This window comes from Protopterus annectens, chromosome 10.part0, assembly GCF_019279795.1.
Source record: "Protopterus annectens isolate FY-2018-M chromosome 10.part0, PAN1.0, whole genome shotgun sequence".
Classification (NCBI taxonomy): Eukaryota; Metazoa; Chordata; order Ceratodontiformes; family Protopteridae; genus Protopterus; species Protopterus annectens.
In genome coordinates this window covers 1,702,302,563-1,702,319,452 of record NC_056744.1, presented here as the reverse complement: position 1 = coordinate 1,702,319,452, position 16,890 = coordinate 1,702,302,563, and the positions used below count along the sequence as shown (strand labels likewise).

Here is a 16,890-nt window from a genome sequence, read left to right as displayed (position 1 = left end):
TTATGTTACATTATGGCACTGATGTGCATCATCTTTATGACACATTATGTTTAACTACGCATTATACGGTGGACATATTACTAACTTATAAGTACTTCAATATTCCTGTTCTGAGCTCTGAACTCCCTTGATACAACAAAATAGTTTTGTATGTCTTCTGCGTGTTGCCCTTGGCAAGTGTAAAATCTACTGACATCATGGTTCTGTATGTGATCACATCTCACACTAATAAAGTATACTTCTGAAGGGACCATCCATCAAGCAAGCATAGGAAATATGGGTCCAAACTATGTCTCATACTACCAGGTACTGAGAGCACATCGGCATCCTAGGAGCTGACAGACAATAGCATCTGCTGTCACGTGTGTATCAACAGTTGCTTTTTGAGCTCAATTTGAAAACACTGATTATTGTCAATGAAAGATAATATTGACAGTGACAGCATCATTAGGAAATATTCCAACTGTTCACTGTATCCCACTAGCATATGTTTGTGTTCCAAGCCAGTGACTTAGTTTGTCTTTTTTCAGACCAGATAATTTAACATTTTCAGTATATCCATCATGTCACCAAGCACTGCCAATGCCCAAACTACACCCAACAGCAAGATGGATGGGAAAAGAAAGACAGTTACAGACTCTGCTCGAAAAAGAGCAAAGAAGGCATGGGATGCCAAGCGTAACCGAACAAGAATAGCCATTGGTACTGAATTTGAAAGATGGATCACTTTAAAACAGTCATTGCGACTTTCAACTCACACAGAAGTTGCCCGTCTCCTTCTGGATATGTAAGTTTTGCTGTAATTGACTCTGAATTTATTGCTGTTACACTTATTAGATTATTATTTTCTCAAATTTGTAGTGACATATGTCGTTGCTATGTTGCAAATATGACAAGTGTACCACAGAAAAAGATTTGCAGCATAATAAGCGACTTTCTCCAGTTCAACATTCCACCCCAATGTGTTTCCGGAAGCATTCAGATGATTTGGATGAGAGCACAATACTGTCTTCCACCACGATAATGGCTGCAACTGCAGACTACGACAACTCAGGGCAAGTATCAGTGACAGGGAACACATGCAATGTCCTTGACTTCTGCAGTCAGGAAAGATTAAAGTTGTAAATATTTGTTCTTCTTTTTCTTTCATCTTTTCCTGGTTAGGGGTTGCCACAGCGGAACTCCGGTCTGCTAATGATTGGCATTAGATTTTCTATGGGTGCCAAGGTGCCAGCTCAACGATCAACCATCAGCGAAGGCATGCCCATTCTACGCATGTCTTTTGAACGCCACTCAACCAAAGAGTCACCAGATAGCAGTCCTGATAAAGTAGTGGGACGTAGGCCTGTGGCAAGGTAGGTACCCTTATTACTTCTACTTTGCAAGTTCATAATAATCATACCTGTCATGTAATACCTACATCCATTTCAAAAACTACCATTTTTATTACATGCAGATGTCTTGATTGGACCAGCAATGCACCACAAGAAGACCTTTCAGGAACAGTGGACTCTTTAGTCTCCAGTCAGGAGGACACAGACTGGTACATCTATGGTGATAGTTTATTTACATTATCAGTTTCTGTGTTTCTTGTCATGTCACTAATGGTTCATCTTGTCTTCATCCATTCTCCTTTGTAATTATGATCATGCCATTTACTCCAACATTAATTTTGTGCGGGGATCCTGAACATTGCAATGATACAGACAATGAATTTGAACAGTGTGAAGAAGGATGCAATTCTGACAGCCTCGATCTATCAGATGCTACATCAGCTGTGGCTAATGATTACGTTAGTGAAGCTCAATCACTGTCACAGGCTGCAGTGCTCCTGGTGTATCAGGAGAAACTTCTTCAACTTGCTTGAAACTGTATTTTCCACTGGTGTCACAAATGCAGAGCAAAGGTTTCACTGTCCAGTTCAATTTCAGGATCTTGCCTCACACTAGAATGGGTAAGTTTTTCAAAAAAACTCAGTGCCTAACACTTTGAACTATGCATCTTTCACATGTGACTGCTCTATATACCTTTTGTAGTCAATGTCAACTGCATGGTGTGGAGTTTGCCAAATGTAAGAAAATTGTGTGATAGACAGTTATTTCATGTACACCTGTTTAGTATTTACTTGGCATGCATAAATTAGCATGACCGAATAGTAGCTCAGATTTGCATAAGCATTGTGTGGCCACTCTATCCAAATTGTTGTAGAGTGCACTACAGTGCATGACTACTCAAACTGCTTGTAGAGTGCACTAAAGTGCATGACTACTCAAACTGCTTGTAGAGTGCACTACAGTGCATGACTACTCAAACTGCTTGTAGAGTGCACTACAGTGCATGACTACTCAAACTGCTTGTAGAGTGCACTACAGTGCATGACTACTCAAACTGCTTGTAGAGTGCACTACAGTGCATAACTACTCAAACTGCTTGTAGAGTGCACTACAGTGCATGACTACTCAAACTGCTTGTAGAGTGCACTACAGTGCATGACTACTCAAACTGCTTGTAGAGTGCACTACAGTGCATGACTACTCAAACTGCTTGTAGAGTGCACTACAGTGCATGACTACTCAAACTGCTTGTAGAGTGCACTACAGTGCATGACTACTCAAACTGCTTGTAGAGTGCACTACAGTGCATGACTACTCAAACTGCTTGTAGAGTGCACTACAGTGCATGACTACTCAAACTGCTTGTAGAGTGCACTACAGTGCATGACTGCTAAAACTGCTTGTAGAGTGCACTACAGTGCATGACTACTCAAACTGCTTGACTGACATGGCATGTAATCAGCATGTTTATTTTAGACTTAACTTTCTTAATCCTTTTGTACATATGCTTGTAAGTACTTATTTGGCATTACAGTCATATCTGTGGTGTTATAAATGGGTAGTTCATCTGTATTTGCATAACGTATCTTGCTTTTGCCACCATGGAGTGTGGGTGGACAAGGGGTCCTCAGACAAGTGCCTTACCAGGTTTACTTAACTTATGCTTTTAAGGCATATGTAACATAGAGACAGTGGCACTGCTGATGTTGACCATCATAATGATTCATGCTTCTACTCACACAGGGACTCAGTTCTCCACAATAAAGCATCCGTTTGATGTTTGGCATGGAGCCAAAAATCAAGGGAAAAGAATTACACAGGTATAATGCAACCAAGGACACCCCCATTATATGTGTTTTCTACTGGAGTTCTCTCTGCCATAATAAAACTTTTAAATTTTTTCCAGGCTGGTAAACGTGGATGCAGAGTTTTACGGAAGTGGTACAAGGAAATAATGAACCATTTCTGGTATCGCTATCAACAATCTGAGACTGTGGACCAATTTATGGTAAACCTGGCCTACACATGCCTTTGCTGTGCATTGCATACCAGTCATGTTTGTATCAATAGTTTCTGCAATTTGATGACTATTGTACTTGTCCTTTCCCTCTGCAGATGAGATGGAGTGGCATTTTACATCATGTAATTGATGAGCATGAGTGGAACACACAAGATGGCCGAGAAGATGCAGTCTGTAACTGTGAGCATGAACAACTTAGCCAAGAGCGAACTATTCCATGGACAGAGCCAGACAGTCCTGCACATAAAGCATTGGAAGAAATTGTTTATGACAACAAATTATTCAAAAACGTCCACTACTACTTGAGCTACAGGTAGCGAGCATTCCTTGCCTGTGTAAAAGTATTTGAACAAAAATTGTCAGGATCTGTGAAAGCTTGTGTGTGAATACCGTTCACTTAATATTTCAGTTGCATATGTCTGTAGTTTAACACATTTGTGTCTTATGGCTGAAGCTAACTGATTACTGGTTCATGCATAAATACAGAGAATTATGTCATTGTTTTGACACTGTGTGCTTCCCTTTGTGACCTTCATTAATGCATTTAGTTTCCAAATAGGATTCTGAAATGTATGTCTTTATCGATTGCTCATTCCCATTTGTGGGAATGGTCCAAGTAGATCTGATCCAAGTCAGCTGATGACTACGACAGTAATTGTTGTATTATTGAAAGAAAACATTAGGATCAGCACTGACCAATACCAATGGTCACAACTATCGCAAAATGGGATGTACAAGTTATACATTAATAATAGTCACACATATAATATTTTTCCATTTCAGGCATACAGCTGAACTGGAACAATTTCATCAGCACATATTAATGTATGCTTCTAAAAGGAACTCCTACATATTCCCAGTATTTCAGGCTAGAAATTACCTCACAGCAACTGATCACAACATTCATGTTGGAAGGTCATACATGAGAAATCAGCATGGCAATGTGGTGTAAGTACTGCCTATTTTATCAGTCTATGCCTGTTGGACAGTAATCAGTTTGTAGTGGTCAGTAATACGTACTGTATCAAACAATATTCTGGTTGTGCAATACCTACTGTGTGTAACATTTTAAAGTAGACTGGCAACTCTTTTTGTTTCACTGTCTGCTACATTTGGATATGGCAGCTTAGACACTCAAGATAGTCGATGCCTCAAGAACAAATATCAGGCCAGACTCAACTGTCAGTGATGTAATTACTAAAGCAAAAAGAGTATTTAAACAGACAGGATAATTGCCATACACACAGCAGTTAATTGTGGGCATAAGCCGAGTTTTTATCAGGCCCAGTATGATGATGCTATCCTGCTGTAACGAAAAGCGGGCAACGTGATTCCAAAATGTAACCCTCATTTAGATTTTTCCTTATTTCAGGTATTCTCGTAAGTTCAATAAGAAAAGCTCACGGTGGGCCATAACTCGTAAAGTTAAGAAAGACTACAGCTATTTTCGTTATCTAAAAAAGATGATATTGATTCACAGAATGACCAGCACTAGCAGTGTCATAGCACACTGCATATTGAGAAAAGATGACCCAAGATGCATACAGTCCACAATAGCACCGTTCCCACCACAAGATACCAACCTTCTGATTGAGGAGCATGACTCAATGATGGAGTCTGAAATGATGGAAAGCACTTGGTGATAAGGAGACATGATTTGCCAGTGACAAGTGGCTTAAATGGGCACAAAGGTGGAATTGTCAACATGCTCCAATGAAGGAAGGTGAAGTACAGTTGCACCATTCAAGGGAAACTTACTTATCTCTTTGCCTGTTTGTCACTCTTTTGTCAGTATGGCCTGTAGTCTTAATATAATCTGCTCTGCAATGTCAGAATGTTCAAATATCAATGTAAACTATCTTGCTGTAGGATTGATAATAGTGTAACTTATAAATGTTGATAGACGGTTGGATTCCTGCAGGTAATATTGATGTCAGCTTGTTGGTTTTCTCTGCCAACCGCACAATGAGGTCATCAGAAACATAGTATGATTCCTCTTCAGTCATGATCAAGTGGAATTATGCAGAGGTTTCAGCCAATGATTTTCTACAAAGGTTTTGCTACATACAAATGTACAGGCATTTCCACTGTCTGAATTTGTCCCTTAAGAGCATGGAAGTGCCCAGCAAGGTTGTTGTACACCTCCTTTTTCTATGGAGTAGAAATGTCTCAGTTCACACATAGGTAGGGTGAGTGTTCTGACCATAGGCTGATACTGGAGGTAAACATTTACCATCACACCAGCATTCTTATAGTCAATAAATCAATATGAATGTGTCGCTAAGACATTCATGGTTTCTTTACATCTTATTTCTTGTTTTGGGTCCAAAGAAGTTGGTGGCATGCAATTACCACTGTGACAAGTGTGATAAACCTCAATGGTTGGGCAATACTAACTCTGGTTGTAAAACCATTAAGTGGCAAAATAATGTCACATGTGCAAGTCACAGGTTCATTGGAAGACATCAGGCACTTTAAACCCTAACAAATATATATTCTGTCACATCAATGATACATTTCTCTCAGTATACTGTTTCAGAGTTAGATTTTTTTAGCTTTGCAAATGTGGGGAAATGGAAATGATCTCTCGCAATGATGGCCTGCCTACTGTTATGGAAATTGTAGGAAGGTACTATTGCTAAGTCTGTGCTACAGGTACTTACTAACACCTAAGATTAATAATTGTACGGTCAATTTGGAGTTGAGTACCACAACAGATATGGGCACACAATAAGTCTCAGGATGGAGTAGCTATGGATCAGTTGTTGTTGTCTTTCAGCTTTTCCCGGTTAGAGGTCGCCACAGCGGAACTCCGGTCCACTAATGATTGACAGTAGAGTTTCACGGTGCCAAGTTGCCAGCTCGACACCCAACCTTCAATGAAGGCAAGCCCATTCATGCATGTTTTTCGGAATGCCACTCGACCTGCGGGTTGGACATGCAGACTCCACACAGAAGGCACTCCGCGCACACTAGCTGAGAATCGAATGGGAGAACCTCTTGCTGTGAGGCAACAACACTACCGCTGCACCACCATGGATTACGAGTAGCTATGAACAGATTTAAAAACACCGAATTGTGGAAATATGTACGAGTAGCTATGAATCAGTCCTAGTACATATTTCCATAATTCAGTGTTTTTAAATCTGTAAACCAAGGATAGATAGCTTATGACTTTAAACCCTTCTCAGTGGAGATGCAGGGAGTAAGGCTGCAAGACAATATTTCAAATTTGCTTTTGCTACAACTGGCCACAGTACTTATTTTACATTGAGGATGTTATAGCAGTTAACAGGAGATAATGTACAATGATGACATGATTACTGATTCAAACAGCAGAGTAAATAGTCATGGTATACATGATATAAAGAAGAGACTGAGCAAGTGTGCACCAGCAGTTTGTATAGTGTATAACTTCAACAGATACTTACATAGCTTTTGAACAGGTCAATAATTGTAAGTGGGGTACTTTAAGAAAGGCAGAAATGGGACGAGAGTTCTTCTAGGGCAAAATATCTTCTCCGGTCTCCTCCAGTAGCAGACATTAATGGATGCACATTCATTCTGTTATGTGTCGCTACCTCTATGTTCAGACAGTTGACTGCTCAAAACGAATTCCAGGATTCTTTGACAGGCTTTATTCCGAATCAGTTACCATTTTCTGTATGAGTCTATGTAGCACACCTGTACTTGTTTTGTGTGTGTCACTCCCAGCTAATAAACTGACAGATAGAATCTGAGCCGTCATTCCCGTTTGTAAATATCAGTCATTCCCAGTACAGTCATACTGATGTTGCCTGCCCAAGCATGCTGCTTATTTCTTCCTCACTCAACTTTCTCTTGTGTTGTGTGTATGTAAATAAGTAATCCTCTGCATAAAGAAGCACCGGATGGACTCGGCTCGGTTTTTGTCGACCACAACTGCATGTAATAGACTTGCTGTCTCCAGCAGCACTTAGCAGTATGTGCATCTCATTCAAGTTTCTCTGTTTTGGGTGTGACTCCTAGAACAGATATCTCCCAAGCTGCTCAGGAGTAACCGACACCTTACTCAGGAGTAGCTCTTCTACGAGCCGGGCTATGTGTGCACCTTCACTGCATGCGACCTCATTTATCCAAATGTGACTTTCTATTCTCTTGTCATCTTGTAAATAATACTGATCGCAGTATATTTAAACCATGATTATCACCATGTAACCTGACTTTTTTTGTGACGTAATCCTCACCCCGATCAGGCTAGGACCATTGAGCTTTTACAGGAGGAGATCAGTAGATTGATTTTTTTATTTTTTCACATGAATAGGCTGCACATTATTGTTCACCCGTCCCATGTGAAGTGATTTGCCTGTATAATGTGATCATTTTTAAAGGCTGCATAGTGTGTTTTGTATGTCATGACTAGGCGGATATTCTGGACTAGAGGTCAACATCCTTTGGCAGCATATGGCACATCCTTATAGGAGGAAGTAGCAATGCTGCAAGGCATCATAAGCTGGTTGTATGTAGATTGTAATTGGGTTAATGTGATGGATGATGACATATAAAAGTCTCACGGTTCCTATGTTTGCTGTACTGCATCAACCAGTGATTGAAATACTCTGAAACGGAAGAGGCACAGACAGGGAGACATTGTGATAAAACCAATAGGCTGTGTGATGGTGCTGATGCTGTATAAAAATGGCCTATATGGAACAAGAAATCTGTATTGTCAACTATTGTAACAATGATACTGAAGGTATTGATGAATTTTAACCATATACTTGTTTCATCTGACTCCTCCACAGAAAAACATGAAGGGGAACACATTGGCAGATACAAAGTGCCAAAGGTCTGTTTCAGCTATTGAACAAGGGACTTCAACAAAGGTTTCCACAAGTGCAGGACAACGTAGATGCCAACAACATATGCCACAACACAGACAAATGTGTACTCCAGCAGCAAGTAGATGTGAGACACAAGGGACTTTGGAAGTAAGCTCAGCACTTCTTTGTGTAAATAACTGCTCATAGCTGTAGTTACATGTTACATGACAGAAGATATGCAGTAATACAATTTTGGAAAAGAAACAATGTAAACCACATAAAAAATAGTTGTCTGTATTTTTATATACTTTAAATTATTTATTTTCTATAACTGCATAAGTACCTTTCCCTTGACATCTGCTGTTGTAATTTTACTTTGAAGCATTAGGCATGGCAATGATTCTGCATCATAAGTCAAAACTATACACTTACCTAATAATGTTAACAATACCCATTAATGTAGCATTTCTACAATTACCTCAGGGCAGTCTAGCTTGACGATCTGTCTGTTACAGGGAAGTAAGGAGGTTTACATTGTGGAGGACCCCAGCATCCCTGGTTGGTTTTCTCAGTAACACAGGCAAGTCCTTTGTTTTACCTGTAATGGCCCCATTGCCACCCTTCAGGCATTGGACTAGTTCTTGAACTATTTTGTTTATGACATGTTATGCAGATACAACTATGTTGGTGTATTTGATTGAAATTGAATTGAATATATTGTACCCATATGTCTATTATGATCATGTACATAGTTAGACATTAGTTCCTACATTTGTCAGTAACAAGGATATATTTACCATTTTGAGGACCAAATTCGTGCTTTAGGCAGTGAGGATCTGTGAAACATATGTGTAAGAATTGCTGAGCGGAATCCAGACATTCTTCTTGAAGTTCTTGACAGTCAATTCCTACATGGTCCCGAAGTTTCACAACATCCACATAGTCCGGATGCTCCTGAGTGGTGTGTATGCAACCGCTGTAAACGCATGCCAACTGTCATGAAGAGTGTGTGCTGCAGAATGACTCCAGAGAACTGCATTTCCTCATCACAAGTAAGTAATAGTTAGTGTTTGCTAGCTGCAGAGTCCTGAATTTATGAGTAAATGGATGAATTGGAAAAGAGTGCAGTATACATTGCAGGACAATCGAGTGTACTTGACATACCTATAAAAAGTGTATAGATTTGCAGACATGGTCAGGATTTTATTTTCATAACTGTGGTTCGCTGTCATACAATTGTGGTGTTCCGGGAAATTTCTGCCAATTGAATTAGTGCGGAAGTTAGCAAGGAATGACAGTAATTTGCTTTTCATAATTCAGACCTTTCAGAAAATTCAAGGTAATGCATGATATGTAATGGCATCCATTATCACTTTGTATGACAAATACATGCACATTTCCCCTCATTTCAAGCCATAGCTCTTGTTTTATTTATGACTTGGGAAGTATTATAAGTTGAAGAGGTTCAGAGTTCAGACGTTCACAGCATGTGTAGACATGACAAAGCTTAGGAAGGTGTGCATACTGATAGCCATCAATCAGCATGTTTAAGGCTGTAACATTTACCATTGACACAGTTGAGACATGAGGTTTTTGAGGATATGTGAACACATGTATGCCTAGTGCATCTATCAGATGTACTACACAATATAAGAGAACAGGCAGCATGGCATCAGTACTGTCCACATCTACCTATTCATTGAGTAAGAGTTTATTTCCACATTTATTACCACACTGACTACATATGGGAAAGTGACGTGGAATACTAAAAACAGTCCTTCACCACAGAGGTTTTGCTTTGGAAGGCCAATGAATACACTAAAATGATAAAATATGTGTGACTTGCACTTTGACAGACTGTGAGGAACACACTTCAATGTACCATGTAGTGCATGGCCCAACTGTATTGTAGAAAGAACATTACTGAATGTACTGTATGCAGTCGAAAGTAATAACTGTTCTCTGTTGCACTCAGGAAATGCATCAATGTGTCCTCCAGCGTTGTGTCCTACAGACAGCTGAAGCATACCAGCGATCATTATTTGGACTACAGATGGAAGCAGATGAAAATAAACGGTACAGGTACACAGATTACCGTCAATACATTGTGTGGCGTCATGGACGTTTGGGGACTGGAAACAGGAGAGTCATTCCCAGCTGTTGTGTTTGGAAAACTCATGACAGATATCCAGGTGCCAATGGTATTTACACAGGTTTCCAGCCCATCAGATTTTAGATATACATACTGTCACAATACCATACTCATTCAGTTGTTCTGTTGTTCACATTCTATGTGTTAATAGTTTCCATGTGTGTATGACTATGAATGTAATGTCTTCTGTTGCACAATTGACCCATACAACATCATCCATTTTACATGTAATAGTGTGTTGTTAAAATAAATTGTTTGGAAAAACAGGTTGCATCCTCTGTTTGATTTATGTGAAAGCGTGGAAACAACTGCATCAGACAACATCTGCATTATATAATTTCATATTAGTTTGGGCATGCAGAGCACAAGACTGCTGTAAAATGTGCAGTGTGTTGCACAACATCTGCATTATATAATTTCATATTAGTTTGGGCATGCAGAGCACAAGACTGCTGTAACATGTGCAGTGTGTTGCACAACATCTGCATTATATAATTTCATATTAGTTTGGGCATGCAGAGCACAAGACTGCTGTAACTTCATGTGCAGTGTGTTGCACAACATCTGCATTATATAATTTCATATTAGTTTGGGCATGCAGAGCACAAGACTGCTGTAACATGTGCAGTGTGTTGCACAACATCTGCATTATATAATTTCATATTAGTTTGGGCATGCAGAGCACAAGACTGCTGTAACATGTGCAGTGTGTTGCACAACATCTGCATTATATAATTTCATATTAGTTTGGGCATGCAGAGCACAAGACTGCTATAACATGTGCAGTGTGTTGCACAAAGGGAACAGAAATGAGTAATTCCAAAACTAAACAGTGTCTAGCTAAAGGTATGTTGCATGGGAAACATAAAGGTCCTACCAAACACCCTAAAATTGGGTGATTTCAATTAACCAAACATTAACTGGGAGAACTACTCAGGTACTAACTCCCTTGCCCAACATTTCCTAGAATTTATAAACTCAAACACCTTGGATCAACTGGTCAACACTACCAGCAGAGGTGACAACATATTGGACCTGGTCATCACCAACATGGGCGACTGGTGTTCCACACTGGAGGTCAACCCCTCGCTGGTTAGATCTGACCATAAACAAATCATTTTGATATCCACATTCCGCTCCCACCCCTGGGCAAGGAAACCGCCAAGAAAAACTTTTCAAAAGCAAACTTCACGTTACTTAAGACCGAGGTAGAAAGTATCAAAGCCCCCATGCTAGAGGATAACACTGTCCAAGCTGCAAAATCCTTTACTAAGACATTATATAGGCACTTACAAGAATGCATGGATCATGCTATCCCAAGCAAAACCAAGACTCACTCCTCCAAGAAAAGGAAAACAGTCTGGTGGACTCCTGCCATAAACAAGATATACAACAGAAGGACAAAACTAGTACAGAAGAGAGTAAAATCCCAAGAAGAGAAGACATCCCTGATCAGTATCAGCAAGAAACTGTGACCCCTCATAACATCATCCAAGGCGAGCTTCGAAAGAAAAATGGCCAAGGACTCCAAAGATAACTACAAGGCATTCTTTAGCTATGTCAAGAATCTAAATGGCAATGCTCAGATCTGCTCGGAGTTAGTGCAGAATTCCATAGAATACACTGAACTGACTGATATCACCAACATCCTGGCAGACAGGTTCAGTGCAAACTTCACCCCCCTCTCACCCCCAAAAGGGCCCATAACCATATCAGAAGAATGTAGAGCCCCTGAAATCACAGACACCCAGGTTAAAACAGCCTTCTCCAAAGCCAAAAACACAGCATCAATGGGACTGGGTGGTGTGCCAGGCTGCGTCCTACACAAGCTCAAAGATGAACTAACCCCTCACCTAAGCACACTGTTCAAACTCAGCCTCTCCACAGGCTACATACCCATAGTGTGGCGTACAGCAATGGTTATTCCGATCCACAAAGGAGGAGCCATAACAGACCCTGGGAACTATCGCCCTATAAGCCTGACTAGCTTGGTCTGCAAGGCTATGGAACTCATTAACAGAGACATTGGGAACAACCAAACACTGGACCCTACCCAGTTCGGCTTTGTTAAAGGCAGATCATGCCTCCTAAACCTGGTGGACTTCTTTGAGACAGTTACCAAGGCTATAGATGACAGAAAGGTGGTACACACAGCCTACCTAGACCTTGCAAAGGCCTTTGACACCATTCCCCATTCTGGTATTATAGACAAGCTCACCAGCCTGAACATAAACTCCTACATCACAAGATGGGTTGCCAACTGGCTCATGGACAGAACCCACATGGTGAGAGTTGCGGGAGCTAGGTCCAACTCTAATCGGTTACAAGTGGTGTTCCCCAGGGCTCACTCCTAGGACCCCTCCTGTTCGGCATATACTTCTCAGAGGTACAGCCAAGCACAGGAGGACTACAGCTGATGAAGTTCACAGATGACTGCAAACTAGGGGCTATAATTGACTCGCCGGCTGACACAGACATCCTCCAAAAGGGTCTCAGTTAGACGGATACCTGGTGTCAAAATCATGGCCTCAAGCTAAATGCCAAAAAGTACATAGTCATACCCTTTGGAAAAAACAAAGTTCCCACAAACTACCACATAGGTGGTAGTCTCCTAAATACGGAAGACATAATAAGGGATCTGGGGACCCAAGTAGATAGTAATCTCTTCTTTGATAATCACATTGCCAAAGTGGTTAGAAAATCCTTCTACATGGCCCACCTAATCACAAAAGGGTTTGCATCCAGCTCAAAAGAGGTCATTGTGCCCCTCTACTCATCACTCATCAGACCCATTATAGAGTACAACACCCCATTTGGGATGTACCTTACAAGATACCTGCAACAGCTGGAAAGACCACAGATGTACCTCACCAAGAGGATCACTGGCCTCAAACAGATGCCCTATGTAGCTCGACTGAAGAAACTCCAGCTGTACTCAGTTGCATACCGCCTACTCAGAGGTGATCTCTGCCTGGCATACAAGGCCATGTCCAAGCCAGAACTGCTGGACATGCTCCACCGAAAGAAAACCATATCCCCTCGTGCCATATGCTCCAGGGATATAAACCTCACTACAACAATAAATAGGATGTGCTGGAGGGATAGAGTCCTGTCCCAGAGACTTCCCATGCTCTGGAACAAGATTACAATCTACATTAGGCAGAGCTCCTCACTAACACTCTTCAAAAGAAATCTTGACGAGTTGATGGGAAACAGAAAGTTTACCACAGGGATCACTTCAGTGGCTCTGCTGGATAGAGGCACAGGGAACTAATCTAAGGGGATAGCAAAAGCCAGCGCATTCTGGCTAGGCTTATAAATGCCTTTGATCAGATAGCCTAGTACCTACCTATGAACCTAATAGTTTGGCATGACAACTGTGCTGTTTATGGGAAAAACATGGTGCACTTGTCTGATATGAAAGTGAGAAAAAAACAAGTAAAACATCATATTGGCTGATATACTTATGATACAGATGGTAAACACAAATGTAATGGAAACAGGTAAAAACTATGCACATAACTGATACTGCAAAATCAGGGATGTAGGGCTAGTATTGCATACATGGTGAGTAGTGGACAATTCTGGAAAATGAAATTCTTTCTTTGCAAGTAATTGGTGTCTGATAATTTCATGTATGTGGTGAACGAGGAAGCATAATTTGCAAGCCTTGTGAAAACACTGTCAGGATATAGTACTGAATCTATATTAGATTGTTTACATGGCAGTAACACCATGAATAGATTAATATATGTGATTGTATATGTGCGTCTCTCTCTCTCTCTCTCTCTCTCACACTCTCTCTCAATAAGAAATATATCTACTTCAGAGGCTTGCAGTGTAAAAGTTTGGAACATCACATGGTGGGGAAAATTCCCTCGAAAGAAACCACACTCCCTACAATTCCAGTCTCACACAGACCTACCACGACAGCAAACCAAACACATAAACACACAAAAACATACTTGGAGGCTCTAAATAAAAATCTGCCTAAGCAGCAGAGACCTCCAAAGAAGACACCCAAGCAACCGCTACCCCAAAACAAAACACGTGCAACACATAGCTCATGAAGCCAGTGTGCCGAACAGTCACAGCCCTTAAGGCTAAACAACACACCTGATACACTTGTAATAGGTGACTCAATCGTCAGGCACACTGACATCCCGCTCACCAGGCTGAACAAGGAGAAGGTCACGGTGAGCTGTCTGTTGGGCGCTAGGATCCGCCACATAACACAAGCACTCAGGTCACTCCAAGGCAAGTACAAATATGACTCAGTCATTGTTCATGCTGGTGTGAATGACCTGAGATGTACCTCCCTGGACTACATGAAAAGAGACATAGAGGAGCTCTCTGAGCATGTGGCTCAGGCCGGTATGACCCTGACCTTGAGTAGCATCTTACCCTCACCAAGAATGATGCCACAATATGAAGACAAGATGATCAATTTCAACAATTGGCTTAAGTATTGGTGTCATTCAAAGGGGATCCAATGCCTGTCAGCCTGGGATGACATGCTCGACAAGCCACGATGCTTCGCTAGGGACGGCTTGCACCTGTCACCCCTGGGCTTTGGGATATTGGCAAAGGCTCTTCCTACCCCCATAGTGCCTTTTTTGGGCAAGGCTCAAAAGACAAACTCACCTCCATAGGTATCACAAGCGATAAGAAACTAAGAGTAATGCTACTCAATGCCAGAAGTCTAAACCTCAAGACGCATGCACTTGAAACTCTCCTTAGCATGGAGAACATCGATATCTGTGCAGTAATAGAAACCTGGTTCAAGGCTCCCGAGAGCACCCCTCATACCATGCTTTTCGGCCCCAAAACTTGCACCGAACCACAAAAGGAGGGGGAGTATCAATATTCGTCAAAGATACCCACACCTCCAGGTTGGTGGCACAGCACGAAGCATCAGAGACTATCCATGTGCAACTAACAGTGGGTAAAACTGCCTTCCAGTTTATAGCCTGCTACAGACCACCCTCCCAAACCCAGGAACCCCACTCGGCCTTCCTGAGAACACTGGAAAATATGAAGGTCTCTCCAAACACCATTATATTGCGCAACTTCAACTACCCAAACATAGACTGGGAGCATTACTCTAGCTCCAACACCCTAGCTCAAAGGTTCCTAGAATTTATAAACTCAAATGCTATGGAACAACTTGTTACCACTCCCACAAGAGGGGAAAACATACTGGACCTGATCATCACCAACATGGGGACTCTATGCTCCAGACCAGAAGTGCATCCCTCACTAGTAAGATCAGACCATAAACTAATCTCACTGGATATTCACATCCCAACCCCACCCCCTGCCCAGAAAACCACAGTGAAAAACTTCTCTAAAGCAAATTTCACACTCCTCAAAACCGAGGTGGAATCCTTCAAAGCCCCCGGGCTTGTGGAAAATACAGCCCAGACTGCGGAATCCTTTATAAATGCATTCTATGAACACCTTCAGGAATGCATGGATCATGCAATCCCAAATAAAACCAAGAACCAATCCTCCAAAGACAGACGTCCTGTCTGGTGGACCCCAGCCATAAACAAACTATACAATAGAAGGAGGAAGCTAGTACATGATAGAGCAAAATCCCAAAAAGGGAAGGCATCTCTGATCAGTGTTAGCAAAAAACTACGGGCACTCATAAAATCGTCTAAGGCCAGCTTCGAGAGAAAAATTGCACAGGACACTAAGGATAATCACAAGGCTTTCTTCAGTTATGTTAGGAACCTGGGTGGGAATTCCCAGATATGCTCAGAATTAGTCCAAAATGACAAAAAATACACCAAATCCACAGACATTGCCAACATCCTAGCTGACAGGTTCAGCGCAAACTTCTTCCCCCCCCCACCAAAAGGGCAAATATCTATCCCAGCAGAGTGCTGCCCCCCTGACATCTCAGATGCTCAGGTAACAGCCGCCCTCTCCAAAGCAAAAAACACAGCATCAATGGGACCAGACGGTGTCCCGGGCTGTGTCCTACATGAACTCCAAGAAGAGCTAAACCCAAACATAAAACTACTGTTCAATCTCAGCCTTACCACAGGATATGTACCCAAAGAGTGGCATACAGCAACAGTGGTCCCTCTCCACAAAGGTGGTGCCTCAACGGATCCTGGAAACTATCACCCTATAAGCCTGACTAGCTTGGTCTGCAAAGCTATGGAAAGGATCATCATGGACCTCATAAAAAAAGATATTGGGGACCTACAGACACTGGATTCTACCCAGTTCGGCTTTGTTAAGGGCAGATCCTGCCTCTTAAACCCGGTCGATTTCTTTGAAACAGTCACCAAGGCCATTGATGAGGGGAAGGTGGTCCACACAGCCTACCTGGACTTCGCAAAAGCCTTCGATACAATACCCCACTCGGGCATTATAGATAAGCCCTATGTCTCTAGATGGGTTGCAAACTGGCTCAAGGACAGAACCCACATGGTTAGAATTGCTGGAGCCATGTCAGACTCCAAGCCAGTTACAAGTGGTGTCCCACAAGGCTCAGTCCTGGGACCTCTCCTGTTCGGTATATATTTCTCGGAGGTACAGGCAAACATGGAAGGACTGTGGCTGACC

At 41.7% G+C, this 16,890-nt stretch overlaps 1 long non-coding RNA gene across 2 annotated transcripts in view; it reads left to right on the top strand.

Moving 5' to 3' along the window:
- Positions 1-10,507, top strand: part of LOC122813930 — a 43,049-nt gene extending 32,542 nt beyond the window's left edge. The window contains exons 2-4 of one of the 2 annotated variants that reach the window (XR_006366744.1): positions 8,139-8,324; positions 8,963-9,208; positions 10,132-10,507. This is a non-coding gene — a long non-coding RNA (uncharacterized LOC122813930). Of the gene's footprint in view, positions 1-8,138; positions 9,209-10,131 lie in introns of both variants that reach the window. The other variant, XR_006366743.1, reaches the window with a different exon arrangement.
- Positions 10,508-16,890: the final 6,383 nt, after the last annotated feature.